General features: G+C 36.8%; 1 protein-coding gene and 1 non-coding gene across 8 annotated transcripts in view; both read left to right on the top strand.

Moving 5' to 3' along the window:
- Positions 1–16,931, top strand: part of CCDC91 (coiled-coil domain containing 91) — a 409,792-nt gene that overhangs the window by 221,454 nt on the left and 171,407 nt on the right. The window lies entirely within an intron of this gene.
- Positions 9,350–9,456, top strand: LOC114114162 (U6 spliceosomal RNA). Its single transcript, XR_003589001.1, has one exon. It is a non-coding gene; the product is annotated as a U6 spliceosomal RNA (small nuclear RNA).

Here is a 16,931-nt window from a genome sequence, read left to right as displayed (position 1 = left end):
GAACTTCAGTGTAAATACATTTTATATAGCCTTCTGTATTGATTTATTGGTGAGCTTCACATTTTGCACAAAGATACCTCAGTATTTTTACAAAAGATATATCTGATAATTATTGTATAAAATTTTAGAAACCAAAGGGTCTTAGAATGATACTGACAACTTCATAGTACTATGGAAAAACTAAAGTAATTTAGATAGGAAAAATGTCAATGTTTTCTTGGTTGGTTAGTTGTCTTTGTAATGTAAATGTTAATGATTTGTGGCCCATTATGGAACAAGAAAACAATTTTGTTTTTTTTCATCATGAATTCATGCATGAGAAGTTCATGTCCTAATTATTTTATTTTACTTCTCTTTTTGCCTCATTTGCCCCAGACAAGGTACTGGAGAAGTAATCAACCCAGAAATATCAATGAGGTCAGATGATAGACCCCAAGAAAAACCTACTCTTTCTGTCCAGAAGACCAGGAAAGCTTCCACTTGCTTTAGATAATAACCATTCTAATTCCACCAAATACCAGCAAACTGTAGCCCGACTCCAAGCCCTGCCCACAAAGGCTGGTTAAGGGGGCCTAGATTTGACCTTTTATCAGTTTGTAATGAGGTGCCCTTTCTCATCCTCATTGGGGTGGTGTATGTGTTAATTGCTCAGTCATGTCAGTTAGTTGCTCAGTCATGTCGGACTCTTTGTGACCCCATGGACCGTAGCCTGCCAGACTCCTCTGTCTATGGGATTTACCAGGCAAGGATACTGGAGTGGGTTGCCATTCTCCTTCTCCACGGATCTTCCTGACCCAAGGATCAAATTCAGGTCTCCTGCATTGCAAGCAGGTGCTTTACCATCTGAGTTACCAGGGAAGCCCCATTGGGGTGGGGTCACTTTCATTTTTATATTAATTTTAGAATCAGTATGTAAATTTAAAAAGTCCAAGTTGGATTTTAATTGTGTTTTCATTGAATATGTAGATCAATTTAGGGAGTATTGCCATTTTAACTGCATTAAGTTTTCTGATCCCTAGTCATAAAATGGCTTTATGTTTATCTTCTTTAATTGCTTTCAACAGTGTTTTACAGTTTTCAATATTCTTTTATTCTTTTTGACAATGTTCTAAATTGAATTGTTTTTCCTAATTTCATGTCTAGATTGTTCAGTGCTGCCATGTTTTTGCGTGTTGTTCTTATACATGGTCATTAGTTCTAATAGTTGTTTAGATTTTGCAAGATTTTCTATATATAAGACCATGCCATCTGCAGCTAGAGATTGTGTCCTCTTTTTTAATCTGGATGCTTTTCATTTCTTTTTTCTTACCTAATTTCCCAGGTAGACTTCCAATATAATATTAATAAGAGCTGCAAAATATATATATATATATTGATTAACCATTAAGTATGATGTTATCAGTGAGATTTTTATAGATGGCCTTTAACCCACTCTAGTATTCTTTCCTGGAGAATCTCATGGACGGAGGAGCCTGGTGGGCTACTGTCCATGGGGTTGCAAAGAGTCAGACACGACTGAGTGACTTAACTTCTAACTTCTTCTAACTTCTTCTTTATTAGGTTGAGGAAATTTCATTTTTATTTGTAGTTGGTTGTTTTTTTAAAATCATGAAAGGCTGTAGGATATTATCCAATGCTACATCTCTGTTGAAAATTTTTTTTTTTTTTCCTTTATGTGATGTGTTCCACTTGTCTCCTGCATTGCAGGAAGATTCTTTACTGCTGAGCTTCAGGGGAAGCCCCTAATATTATGTATTATGTTATGTACTAATATCCTTATCTTTTGCTACCTTTAATAATGATATATCATAATTCATACATTTTTATTTTCTAAATTCCTGAAGGAATTGGCATCTTTGCAAAAATTTCCTCTTTAGGACTGCTAAGAATTTCTACTAGTAGAGCTGATTGATTTAGTCAGATAAACCTGATCTAAGCCATAGCTCTGGTACTTACTAACAGTATCACCTCTGGCAATTTACTATATATGAATTTTAATTTCCCTATAAGTATATGAGGGACTAAAACATAGAACCTATTAAGAGAAGTATTGTGAGGACCCAGTGAGATAATGAATGCTGATCATGGCTAATAATATCACTGGACATAAATAGTGGACATGAATTTGAGCAAATTCCAGGAGATGGTGGTGGGCAGAGGAGCCTGGTATGCTGCAGTCCATGGGGTCCCAAAGAGTTGGATGTGACTTAGCAACTGAGCAACAAAAACAACAATGATGATGCTGTCAATAAATTTTTGCAATTTAGTTTTTATAATATTCAATATATCAGTTTTCTAGTATAGCAATTTTGATGGCTTGTCCTTATCTTATAGCTGACTATTAATTAGCTTACTTCTCATACAGTGCGGGTGCTTGTTTCAGTCTGTTTTAGAAATGTCTATTTAAGAGAAAGCGATCATGGTCCAGCCCTTCATATTCCTGGGCTTCTGCTAAAAAGTCATTGTTCTTTTATTCATTTAGAAAGTAAAGTTATTATTCTCCAAATAAAATAATTAATTAAAATGAAGAAAGTAAATAGCTTGCTTCAGACCGATGAGTGAAAGAAAGACAGTGAAGTCACTCAGTTGTGTCCGACTCTTTGCGACCCCATGGACTGTATCCTACCAAGCTCCTCCGTCCATGGGATTTTCCAGGCAAGAGTACTGGAGTGGATTGCCATTTCCTTCTCCAGAGGATCTTCCCAACCCAGGGATCAAACCTTGGTCTCCTGCATTGTAGGCAAGCACTTTACCATCCATCTGAGCCACCAGGGAAGTCCATGATGAATGAAAGGCCATGTGTAATTCTGCTAAAGTGCAGAAGAAAACAACGCTAACACTAACTTAATGTGCTACATATGCCAACTTTTCCTATAATATTCTTTTCATTGTATTTATTTTGTTTCTTTCATGTCATGATTTAAAAATCTTTTATCCTGATAATTAACAACAGTAAAATAAATGTAGATCTTGGGAGGCTTGCCATAGGAGCATGCCACATCTAAGATTGTTTACTACAAGGAACAAGAATTTTCCTTTACTTGTTTAACTGGGCTTTTTTCTTCAAATTGTCATTTGCTACTATATACAGTACCTCAGACTTCACAATTCTTTATATCTGTAGTTTTCTCTATCAAGTATTACTATCCATGATATGTGTGCATGCCAAATCACTTCAGTTGTGTCTGACTCTGTTATCCCATGGACTATATAGCCCGCTAGACTTCTTTGTCCATGGTGTTCTCCAAGCAAAATTACTGGAGTGGGTTTCCATGCCCTCCTACAGGGGATCTTTCTGACCCAGGACAAACCTGTCTCTCTGAAGTCTCCTGCATTGGCAGGGGAGTTCTTTACCACTAGTGCCACCTGGGACACATCCATGATGTCGAGCACCTTTTTTTATTAAGGTAATGTGTAGTTGTATTACTGGGCTGCTATTTTGCTTGTGATGCACTCATCTGTTGTCATTGATTAGGGTATCTTAACCTGCACTTTTTGCAGGACATAATAAATTACTTGGGTTGCTTTTAAGAAATCATACTAATTTTCTTCTCTGGAAATTTAAAATCAGTTCACATAGGTGGGATTTGGGCATCTATATTTTCTTTGAAGTTTTAGAAGTCATTCTGCTACCCCAAGGAGGTTGTTAACCATCAGCTTATCCCTTCATGTTTATTTCCCTATCATTGTATCCTATTTGTTGCTATTTTCCTCATTCTTATTATCTGAATTGAGCCTGTCAAGATTGTGTGTGGGTGGGTTTGTGTGTCTGTGTGCATGTTTAAATTGAAATCACTATGAAATTTTTCCTTATTTGAAAATGAGAGATATTCTGACAGATTTAAATGACAGTTGAATGGACCACTTTCTGTTTTAAAAAGTTACAAAAGAAGCAAAAGTTTTAGCTGTAACTAAGGAACTAGATTTATCCCACATTAAGATTTTTTAAGTGAAAAGTTAAAGTGAAGTTGTTCAGTCGTGTCCGACTCTTTGTGACCCCATGGACTGTAGCTACCAGCCTCCTCTGTCTATGGGATTTTCCAAGCGAGAGTTCTGGAGTGGGTTGCCATTTCCTTCTCCAAAGATTTTTTTAAACTTATGTCTTATTTTCCTTTATGTAGGATAAGTGATCAGAGCAAGAAAAAATTTCTTTACAGTGGAGTATTGGTATAATAGCACAGAGGGACTGTCAAAGAAAATCATATAGAAAAAATACAGGCATATTTGCTAAAACAAATGTAGTTCTTTAACTTAAGGCATGTGATGCCCTGAATTTTAAAGAGAAAGTATCTTGTGATCTCTCATTTCTTGCACAGATATGTTTGGTTCTTGTTTTCTTTTTTAAACTATCTCTGTATACATTTATTCAGTTAATATACTATATGTAAGTGCTTGAGGTAAAACTGTTTTAGATGTTAATACATTCTTAAAGGTAATTTTCTTTTTTATCCAAACTGACTTTTGGAAAGAATTTTCCAAAGAAAGTTCTAGTTGACTCAATGTGTTAAACTTCAAAGCTAGAACTTTTGCTCACATGCTCTAATAGTGAGTGGAAAGTACTCAAAAAATTAAGTTTAGCATGTTGTTTCTATTTTATTTTATTTTACTTTAAGTCTGGTTCATTGATGATCCCAAATTGACATGTATAAGATAACGTAGGATTTTTTTGGTTAATAGTTTTGTTTTACTACTATATACTGAATCTTCTTGTTCAAGACAATGACAAAAGACTACCTCCTTTCTTTCTTTCTTTTTAATGTGGCGTTTGCTTTAAGATAGATTAGTTAGAAAAAAGTGCTTTTCCTTTTGAAACTCCAGTATTCAGAATTTATTTCATCCCGAAGTTGTATTTGCAAGTTAGTTATTTTCTTTGTTCGGACTCAACTTGTTTATTTTTCAAATTGACTTACACTCAGCTGTTTTGTTGTTTAAACTTAAGGGATTTAGACATTTTTCAAATCATAGGAGATAGAAGTGTTGAAACATTGAATTTGATATAGTTGATAGATGAGTCAAAATGGTGACTGGAAAGTTAGCCCAAAAAAGGCAAAAAAGAAAATGCATTATGGTTTAATATTTATTGCAAACACCAATAAATTATAACTGTAGTGATTTAAGGTCTATTACATGTTTCTTGGCCCCCTCATGGGTGCCTAACCTAAACATTTTCTGTATCAGTTTTTTGGTGATATGAAAATTAGTTCCTGGTCATCACATTCATTTTCAAACTAGAAGTTTTCATAGCCTCCTCTGAAACTTTAGAGCTTTCTATTCTAACCCTTGTGTTTTGCGTGCATGCTTTCAGCCAAGTTGAGTACATTTAAAAAACTCAGGCTTATTTATATTTATTTACATATCTCAAGATATTTCCACCAGATTAGACATATAGACATATACTCATTTTTTAGTCTTTGTTTCTGAAAGCTTGTCTGAATTGATGATCTTTAACTTGGTTTATTACATCCCAGATGCCAAAAGCCGCTGAGTGCTAGACACATGATTAGTGCTTATAAATATTTTACTCATTTAAATGAGCAGACAAGGAATTAGCTGATTCTTTTCTAAAGTCTCAGAACATTTTATGAAGAGAATTCCCTGATTTTTTTTTCTTATGTTTAAGTACCAGAGTATTGAACTAGATACACTAGAGTTTTTGCTTATCAGACATACACATTCTCTGCTATTCAGAGTGAAAGATGGTGCAGAATTGCTACATAAACTTAAATTGTTCTGAAATTATCTTGAGTAAAATTCTTTATTTCCCATTTGATCAACATTAGTTTTATTGAGAGTATTGGTTCATTGTGCATTTCTCAAAGGTTAGTTGCCTGAAGTCTCTTTTGCTATGGACTGCTTTGAATTTCAGCAGTGTAACATATGTCAAATGTCAGCTTAGAATATCACATGCCTGCTATATTCCATTTTTCAAAAGCATCTACTTGCTAGTATTTTATTTGAACTCTTGAGTTGTTTGTACTGTTTTATAAGGGAGAACATAATACATTTTGGAGACCAGTTTTTCCCAGGGTGTAGAATTACTTTTATTGTATAAAGTTCTGCTCCAAGGAGGAGGAAATGACATTTTCTTTTCTTTTGATGTTTCCCCTTGATTAGAGATTGCTAACTTTTTGTGTAAAGAGGGGATAAGTAAAAATGAAGATATGTGAAATGCGTTATGTATCTTTAAAAAAAAATTATACCATTTTGTTAACCCAAAGATATGAAATAAATTTATAGTTTTAGCTATTTGATTGAACAAGGATCCTCATAAATTCCAGCTTTTATCATATGATCAGATTTTTCCTGGACAAATAAAGATGCTTGCTGTTGCCAATAGCGTTTGGCCTAACAGCATGCTAGATACTAGTGATTGGTTTGGAACTCATAACTTGGCTTGTCCATTCTTATCCCTCCCATCAAACTTAACCTCAGCAGAGGATTGAGAAAGGTTTGGTAGTTGAGAACTGTTCTTATGTGCCTCTGAGTTTTCTGGGCTAAGCCAGAATCTTGCATGCAAGGCTATTCTTGTGGTTTTCCAGCCAGGCCAAAACCAAAAGGCATTGGAAACATTGCAAGAAAAGTTGTTCTATTATAGATTTAAGGCTTTCCTTTATATTGTGACTGGATTTTCAGCCTGATAGTCAAACGAATGAAGAAAAAGACTCCATTCTGTATTGAGGATATAAATTTCAAATTTTTGCTGCAGAGAAGTCTTTGAAAAATAACTCCAAAGATTAACAAAAAAATTAATGAATAGGTTTTATTTAGTTGTTTCTTAAGACATGTAAGACCTGCCTTTTTCCATTAGTTATTTTTGGCTTACCTTCCAAAATTAAATTTAAATGTCAATTTTTTTTATATCACATCAGGTTAATATTTGTGACTAATCTTAATGAGACTTGAAAATTTTGATTCCTGTCCATTGTTAATTAATTACAGACTCCTGCTTATTATCATGAAAACTCAAGCTGGTCTATCATAAGTACCTTTTATCCATAATAATATTTTCTTTCTGTGTTGAATGAGGCTGGGTCTGTTTTGTTCTTATAGAGTTGAAATAAACCTTCTGATTAACAATGTTATTCAGGAGGTTTCTACATTTAGTAGGAATGCTGAATGAGTGAGTTTATAGTAGTATCTGAAGAATATAATTTCTGTAACTATTCTAGTCAATGTGATGTATCAGTTATGTGATTTTTAATTTTCTGTTATTGTAGTGAACTGAATTATCAGTTTATTATCATGTTTATTAGACTTTAGAAGAGATGTAATTGATGTGTTATAGATTTATTTTTATTGGAAACTAATAATCCAGTTAGTGGATAATTACATACCATAGTTCTTAAAGGCAGAAAAGATAAACTGGTTAAAATTATTCTTATAAGTCCAAATGAAGATATATATATATAAAACTACCTTTAAGATTTTTTTCTAATTTCTTGTCTGCTTGAAAATTAATAAAAGAGGAATGGTTAACTTTATGCTTTAATCTGAACTATAAACCATTAGTGTGCAGCAAAGTATCAGAATACATGTCTGGTTTTGATTTTATCTGTTAAGTTTTAGTTAACTAGCTTTTGGGAAATTTTATATATGCATATATATATACACATATATGTATGTTTTATGTAATTTGATATATACAGATATATATCTATAACATATATATATAGCTTATATATCTATATGGATATAGATATATAAGTGTATATAAATGTATAAATTTGTATAAATATATATAAACATAGGCAAAAAGTGAAGAGAAACTAAAAAGCCTCGACGAAAGTGAAAGTGGAGAGTGAAAAAGTTGGCTTAAAGCTCAACATTCAGAAAACAAAGATCATGGCATCTGGTCCCATCACTTCATGGGAAATAGATGGGAAACAGTGGAAACAGTGTCAGACTTTATGTTCAGGGGCTCCAAAATCACTGCAGATGGTGAGTGCAGCCCTGAAATTAAAAGATGCTTACTCCTTGGAAGAAAAGTTATGACCAACCCAGACAGCATATTGAAAAGCAGAGACATTACTTTTACAACAAAGGTCCATCTAGTCAAGGCTATGGTTTTTCCTGTGGTCATGTATGGATGTGAGAGTTGAACTGTGAAGAAGGCTGAGCACCAAAGAATTGCCAAAGAATTGCCAAAGAATTGATGCTTTTGAACTGTGGTGTTGGAGAGGATTTGAAAGTCCCTTGGACTGCAAGGAGATCCAAACAATCCATTCTGAAGGAGATCAGCCCTGGGATTTCTTTGGAAGGAATGATGCTGAAGCTGAAACTCCAGTACTTTGGCCACCTCATGCGAAGAGTTTACTCATTGGAAAAGACTCTGATACTGGGAGGGATTGGGGCCAGGAAAAGAAGGGGACGACAGAGGATGAGATGGCTGGATGGCATCACTAACTTTATGGACATGGGTCTGAGTGAACTCTGCGAGTTGGTGATGGACAGGGAGGCTTGGTGTGCTGCTATTCATGGGGTCGCAAAGAGTCGGACACGACTGAGCGACTGAACTGAACTGATACATATATACATATATGTGATGGTAAAGTGTCTGTCTATAATGTGGGAGACCTGGCTTCGATCCCTGGGTTGGGAAGATCCCCTGGAGAAGGAAATGGCAATCCACTCCAGGACTATTGCCTGGAAAATCCCATAGACAGAGGAGCCTGGTAGGCTACAGTCCATGTGGTTGGGAAGAGTCGGACACAACTGAGCAACTTCACTGCATCCCTATATATATATATATGTGTGTATATATATATATATATATATATATATACACACACACACACATACACACACACATAGGTGGTGCTAGTGGTTAAGAACCTGCTTGCCAATGCAGGAGAATCAGAGACACAGGTTCAATCCCTGGGTCGAACAACAGACTTCATCCATCATGCAAAATGAGTACAACATACACAATACTGGGATGGATGAAGCACAAGCTGGAATCAGGATTATCAGAAGAATAATCAATAACCTCAGATATGCAGATAACACCACCCTTATGCCAAAAGCCAAGAGGAACTAAATAACCTCTTGATGAAGGTGAAGGAGGAGAATGAAAGAGCTGGCTTAAAACTCAACATTGAAAAACTAAGATAGTGCTTGCTTCGGCAGCTGCTGCTACTGCTACTGCTAAGTCGCTTCAGTTGTGTCTGACTCTGTGCAACCCCATAGATGGCAGCCCACCAGACTCCCCCATCCCGGGGATTCTCCAGTGCATGAAAGTGAAAAGTGAAAGTGAAGTTGCTCACTCATGTCTGACTCTTAGCGACCCCATGGACTGCAACCTACCAGGCTCCTCTGTCCATGTGATTTTCCAGGCAAGACCGCTGGAGTGGGTTGCCATTTCCTTCTCCATATACTAAAATTGGAATGATACAGAGAAGATTAGCATGGCCCCTAAGCAAGGATGACACACAAATTCATGACACGTTCCATATTTTTGTAAAGTAATTAGCCTCCAGTGAAAATAAATAAATTTATATTAAAAATAACAAATTTTAAGTAGGAAATAAAATGATTATAGAAAAGAAAAAAAAGAATAAATATTCTCAAACTGTATAGCATAGCATTCTATATTCAGTATCCTGTGATGAACTATAATGGAAAAGAATATGAGAAAGAATGTATACATCTATGTGACTGAATCACTTTGCTGCACAGCAGAAATTAACACAACATTGTAAATCAACTATAGTGAGTGAAGTCGCTCAGTTGTGTCCGACTCTTTGCGACCCCGTGGACTGCGGCCTACCAGGCTTCTCCGTCCATGGGATTCTCCAGGCAAGAATACTGGAGAGGGTTACCATTTCCTTCTCCAGGGGATCTTTCCAACCCAAGGATCGAACCCAGGTCTCTATATTTCAATAAAATCAATTGAAAAAACAGAAGTAAACATTTTAGCTACGAAAAAAAGAGAAAAACTAAGATAATGGCATCTGGTTCCATTTCTTCATGGCAAATAGATGGGGGAACAGTGGAAATGGTGACAGACTTTTATTTTCTTGGGCTCCAAAATCAATGCAGATGGTGACTGCAGCCATGAAATTAAAAGACACTTGCTCCTTGGAAGAAACTCTATGACAAACCTAGGCGGTGTATTAAAAAGCAGAGACATCACTTTGCCTGTTGACAAATTCCGTAGAGTCTAAGCTATGGGTTTTTCCAGTAGTCTTGAATGGATGTGAGAGTTGGATCATAAAGAAAGCTGTGTGCCAAATAATTGATACTTTTGAACTATGGTGTAGGAGATCAAACCAGTCAATCCTAAAGGAAATCAACCCGAATATTCATTGGAAGGACTGATGCGGAAGCTTGAAGCTCTTATACTTTGGCCACCTGATGTAAAGAGCCAACTCATTAGAAAAGACTCTGATTCTGTGAAAGATTGAAGGCAGGAGGAGAGGAGGACAACGAGGATGAGTTGTTTGGATGGACATGTGTTTGAGCAAACTCCAGGAGACGGTGAAGGACAGGAAGCCTGGCATGCTGCAGTCCATGGGGTCACAAAGAGTTGGACCTGAGTGAGCAACTGAATAACAATCAAGAATAAATTAAAATTATTAGGAAGTAAATGATTTGCCCTATTGTCTTCAAAGTATCTTATTTATTTACTAACGAATCATGCATACAATACAAAACTTAAAAGATATGAAAGTATGCGTGTGTGTGTGTGTGTGTGTGTGTGTGTGTGCTAAGTTACCTCATTTGGTCCGACTCTTTTTGTGACCCTATGGACTGTAGCTGCCTGACTCCTCTGTCCATGGGTTTCTCAAGGCAAGAGTACTGGAGTGGATTTCCATACCCTCCTCTAGTAGATTTTCCCAATCCAGTGATTGAACCCGTATCTCTATGTCTCCTGCATTGGCAGGTGGATTCTTACCACTAGCGCCACCTGGGAAGCCCAGAAATATGCATAGTAAAAATTAAATTTTGCTCCCATTGCTGTCAGAGTATCAATTCCCATCTATTCTTTAGGCTTTATTGCTTCCAGAAATGAGATAATTTGCTAAAGATTGTCATGTGTGATTTGCAATAAATTGATTGTCAAATTGTTTATAGCAGTGAGAAAGGAATTCCATTTGAGGAATAAAACTTATAGAGTCTGATTTTATCCATATGGTTACAAGCACCAAGTTCAAAAGTTATCCTGTTTTGGTAGTTTAGCAGAATATTCTTGTAACCAAGTTTCTTGGTAGTTAATTCATTGTAACAACCTAATTTGGGTGCCAGCAAGGTCTTCCCTTGTGGCTCAGCTGGTAAAGAATCCTCCTGCAATGCGGGAGACCTGGGTTTGATCTCTGGATGGGGAAGACCCCCTGGAGAAGGGAAAGGCTTCCCATTCCAGTATTCTGGCCTGGAGAATTCCATGACTGTATAGTCCATGGGATCGAAAAGAATCAGACACGACTGAGTAACTTTCGATAAATCGATAATCAATAAATCACTACTTTATATTTTAATGGTGAAATACTTCCATTCTAGTTCATATATTAACAATTCCTCTGAGACACTTTGATGACTTTGTCCCTTCCCTGAGGCTTCATCCTAATCCCTCCCAGTCAAGCTAGAGATCAGCACTGCAAGGACCTCTGACACCTGCTTCAGTGCTGGGGATGACACTTATGATTTTTTGGTGCCCAAAAAATGGATTTTAAATAGTTTACACATCTCCCCGTGCAATGTCATTTCTGTTATATATGGTTTTGGTGTTGAAACACCAATGCTTTGGCCACCTGATGCGAAGAACCGACTCATTGGAAAAGACTGTGATGCTGGAAAATAATGAAGGTAGGAGAAGGGGATGATCAGAGGATGAGATGGTTGGATGGCATCAATGACTCAATGGATATGAGTTTGAACAAGCTCCAGGAGTTTGGTGATGAACAGGGAAGGCTGGTGTGTTGCAGTCCGTGGGTGTCACAAAGAATCAGACACGACTGAGCGACTGAACTGAACTGAATATATGGTTAACACTTAACTGGAAAAGAACCAGGTTAAAGTACCTTAAATTGTCATCTAAGTTTACGACATTCTTCTCTTTGTGATCAAAAAGAAGACATAAAGGAAAATTTCATCTTTGTCAGTGTGAAAGTGAAAGTGAAGTCGCTCAGTTGTGTCTAACTCTTTGAGACCCCATAGACTGTAGCTTACTAGGCTTCTCTGTCCATGGGATTTTCCTGGCAAGAGTACTGGAGTGGGCTGCCATTTCCTTCTCTAAGATACACTTTGTCAGTGTATCTTCTGATAAATTGATTTAGATGAAACCTCTAATCTCACTCAACTTTTCAATGTGAATAAAAGTTCTTTTCTAATTTTTGAGATCTATATTTGGTAAATGGATGTCTATTAATTTGGAGGGAAATTATTTTAACTATCTTAAATCTGGTAATTTAAAAAATATTGTTGATACAATTTGAATCCAAATAGCTTGAGTTTCCTTTTCATGCAAATAAGGAGTTTAGTTTTCAAAAATCAGCAGAAGGCTGAACAGTTCTCTTTTGAAAGTTTATCAATATAAAGAATTAAGTTAGCAGGCAGAATTTCATAGAATTCCTTTATTACTGGCAGAGACGAAGCTCTATTACTTTTCCTATTTATTAGATAACACATCTGAGGCATGGAGAAGCACAGTGCCCTGATCAAACACATACAGCCAGAAAAGGAGTTGTGAATATAGTCAGATCATTCAAAGCTTGATCCAGAACTGTAATTAGCAAGTATGCTGCCTCCTTGGAAGGTTAATGATTGTGTATTTAAGTCAAATATTCCTGACATGTACATGGGTTTCTTTTTTTTTGTGGTGTCTGATATTTCAGAAAATGGAATGTTATGTCTTTAGTGTTTAATAACTAGGTACTTCATTGAATCCTATGAAAGATTCTGGAGAGATTTTAGTCAGAGTTGGTTTTTTTTTTTTTCCTTTTCTTTCATTCCTTCCTTTCTTTCTTCTTTAACTGAAACTGTAGCTCTTATGCAAGTCACAAGAAATAATATTGTGGCATCTGAGGGAGAGGCATGTCCATATGGCAGCTTTTCAGAAGTTTAAAGTATCTGGAAGGCAGACATGCAGCATCTCTCTGCTGAACTTAATTTTAGAAACTTCTTAATTTTAATGTGTTGTCCATGGCACAAAAGGAATTTTCACTGGGAGACTTTTGTGGTGTTTGAGGTAACAACTCTGATGTTACTAGAATCCCTTAACAACAGGGCCAACAGGAATGATTTCTTCTGTCCTAAAGATTTTTTTTTTTTTTTTTTTTGGTTTCACAGCCCGCAGAGCATTTTATAGCATGGCTAGACTGTATTGAATTTCCATGTTTAGATCTACACCCATAATTTAGCGTTTTTCTTTTTGAATTAGTACAGTGCCACTGCACAGCACTTCAAATACTAGAAAAATTTAGGATCTGCAATTCCAAATGCTTGAGATCTGTGACAAATAAATTTTCACCAGCTTCTCTATGACCTTGACACTGCTCTTTGTTTAAGTTAAGGAAAGGAAGGTTGCGGTCATTTGTTTTTTTAATCCATTTATCCATAATTTTAGGAATTGGTTTTTGTCCTGCTTTCTAAAAATAAATATGACCAAATCCATTACTATAACTCCTCAGACATCTGGAGTTTGCACTCTTGAGAAGCATGCACCTTCATTTTCCCCAAGGGTTGAACTTAAAGATTCTAGATGTTGCCTAACTTCTGCCTGCCTGTGTAGTCAGGTCATGAACCTGAGCTCGGATTTAGATCTAGGTTTTTTAGGTAAACCCAAGCCTTAAGTTCAGATACAAGTTTTTCTTTAAGAGAGTTATATTCCCTAGTCCTTATTACCTTGTATGTTTAAATCATTTACCAATGATAGATTTTGATCACATTAATTCTTTTTGTATTCCAACAAAATTTTCTAAAATGTCTAAATATTGTTTTCAGAGATAACCTAATGTTTCTCTTCTAATGCAACTACATCTGTACCACAGTTGAATTACTAACTCACTGAGGTCTTAAAATATGTGTGTCTGTATCAGTTTTTCTTCCCAAACTACAAGCCAACAAAGTTATAGATTGACATTTTAGATCCCAACATTAGCAGAAGATATCTGATTAGCCAAGAGTCACTGAACTTTAAGACATGTTAGTGAGCTGCCATCATTTGGACACTATATATTAATTTTCATAATCTTATCTTGTCAGTCTAATTCAGTATAAAATGGAGAATGTAAGTATTATAGAAGAACTTCATGCTAATAGACAGTGTGTCCAGATGAAGTTCAGGCAGATGTTAATTGGCAGATATACTTGCAGCATATATATGGCACTTTTCTGAGAGACCATGAAAATAATTCAACTGTTCTTTTTAGGATTCACCCCTTCATTACAAGAGAGGATAATTTCATTACTCTTAATTATACTGAATAAAAAGTGGTATATGCATGGTGCATTTATGTGTGTGTGTGTGTGTGTGTGTGTGTGTGTGTGTGTAGCTGACAAAAATTGGTGCTATATATTTCATTCTCACAAATTGTCTATGTCTATTGTTTTATGTTATTTGACTTTTTTGTACTTTGAAACACTGAAGAAAATGAAAGTAGGTCAGATTATAGAAACTTTCTTGTCTGAGTAAAAAATAAAAATGCATTTCCATGGTTCTATGTGATTGCCTTTGTCTGGAAGTCTGGTGCTACTATAGCATCCGGTTGGATTCCCTGTTTCGTATGATCTACAGTGGCCTTTTTTCTAGTTTTTCAACTCATCAGCCTTTATTCCTATGATAAAACTTTGTACATTTTTCTTTGTTGAAAATGTTCTTCCCTCAGATTCAAAATAAAACTGTTTTTTTCTTCCTCATTTGTGACTTCCTAAGAGAGCTCTTGACTTCCCCCTCTGAAAAGTTTCTCCCCCATTATTCTATTCCTTTAGCCCTTTTCAATTTTCTTTACAGCATGTAACACCATCAGAAATGTTTGTTTATTGTCTACCTTGCAATCTTCTGGGGCTTCCCTGGTGGCTCAGAGGTTAAAACGTCTGCCTCCAATGCAGGAAACCCTGGCTTGATCCCTGGGTCGGGAAGATCCCCTGGAGAAGGAAATGGCAACCCACTCCAGTATTCCTGTCTGGAGAATCCCATGGACAGAGGAGCTTGGTAGGCTACAGTCCACGGGGTCACAAAGAGTTGGACATGACTGAGTGACTTTACTTTCACTTTCACTTTTGCAGTCTTCTTTGTCTTCCCCACTTTCCTTATCTACAATGTGAATTGAGGAGAGTCAGGCTCTTATCTCTCTTGTTGGGTATGCATCCCCAGTGCCTAGAACAATGTTTGGAATAAAGCATGCATTCAGTAAATATTAGTTGAATAAATGAAGCTTTAATAAATAATTGTTGTTCAGTTGCTAGTTCAGTTCAGTTCAGTCGCTCAGTGATGTCCGACTCTTTGCGACCCAATGAATCGCAGCACACCAGGCCTCCCTGTCCATCACCATCTCCCAGAGTTCACTCAGACTCACGTCCATTGAGTCGGTGATGCCATCCAGCCATCTCATCCTCTGTAGTCCCCTTTTCCTCCTGCCCCTAATCTCTCCCAGCATTAGAGTCTTTTCCAATGAGTCAACTCTTCGCATGAGGTGGCCAAAGTACTGGAGTTTCAGCTTCAGCCTCATTCCTTCCAAAGAAATCCTAGGACTGATCTTCAGAATGGACTGGTTAGATCTCCTTGCAGTTCAAGGGACTCTCCAGAGTCTTCTCCAACACCACAGTTCAAAAAGCATCAATTTTTCAGCGCTCAGCTTTCTTCACAGTCCAACTCTCACATCCATCCATGACCACTGGAAAAACCATAGCCTTGACTTTGTTGTAAAAGTAATGTCTCTGCTTTTGAATATGCTATCTAGGTTGGTCATAACTTTTCTTCCAAGGAGTAAGCGTCTTTTAATTTCATGGCTGCACTCACCATCTGCAGTGATTTTGGAGCCCCCCAAAATAAAGTCTGACACTGTTTCCACTGTTTTCCCATCTATTTCCCATGAAGTGATGAGGCCGGATGCCATAATCTTCGTTTTCTGAATGTTGAGCTTTAAGCCAACTTTTTCACTCTCCTCTTTCACTTTCACCAAGAGGCTTTTGAGTTTCTCTTCACTTTCTGCCATAAGGGTGGTATCATCTGCATATCTGAGGTGATTGATATTTCTCCCAGCAATCTTGATTCCAGCTTGTGTTTCTTCCAGTCCAGCGTTTCTCATGATGTACTCTGCATAGAAGTTAAATAAGCAGGGTGACACTATATAGCCTTGACATATTCCTTTTCCTATTTGGAACCAGTCTGTTGTTCCATGTCCAGTTCTAACTGTTGCTTCCTGACCTGCATATAGGTTTCTCAAGAGCAGGTCAGGTGGTCTGGTATTCCCATCTCTTGTAGAATTTTCCACAGTTGATTGTGATCCACAGAGTCAAAGGCTTTGGCAGTCAGTAAAGCAGGTGACTATGTCAGTAAAGCAGTTGGCATAGTCAATAAAGCAGTTGACTATGCTAAGTCAACAAGTTTAGTTGCTAAGTCATGTCCAATTCTTTGTGACCCCATGGACTGCAACCCACCAGGCTTCTCTGTCCATGGGATTTCCCAGGCAAGAATACTGGAGTGGGTCAAATTTCCTTCTGCAGGGCATCTTCCCGCCCCAGGGATCGAACCTGTATATCTTGTATCTCCTGCAATGGCAGGGGGATTCTTTACCACTATGCCACCTGGGAAGCCCAACCCAACCAAGAAACAGGTATTAAAAACATTCCTAAAACAGTACCAAAACATGCAGAGTTTACTAAAGATTTTCTGTTTACTACCTGATTAGTTTTTCTTTCCAATGTACAAACCAAGTATATCTGAATATCGGTTGTTGTTGTTTCAGTCCCTAAGTAGTGTTCACCTCTTTGCG

The sequence above is a fragment of the Ovis aries genome, chromosome 3, assembly GCF_016772045.2.
Source record: "Ovis aries strain OAR_USU_Benz2616 breed Rambouillet chromosome 3, ARS-UI_Ramb_v3.0, whole genome shotgun sequence".
Taxonomy (NCBI): Eukaryota; Metazoa; Chordata; class Mammalia; order Artiodactyla; family Bovidae; genus Ovis; species Ovis aries.
Note: the sequence above shows the minus strand (reverse complement) of the source record. Positions and strands in the feature narration are given on the sequence as shown.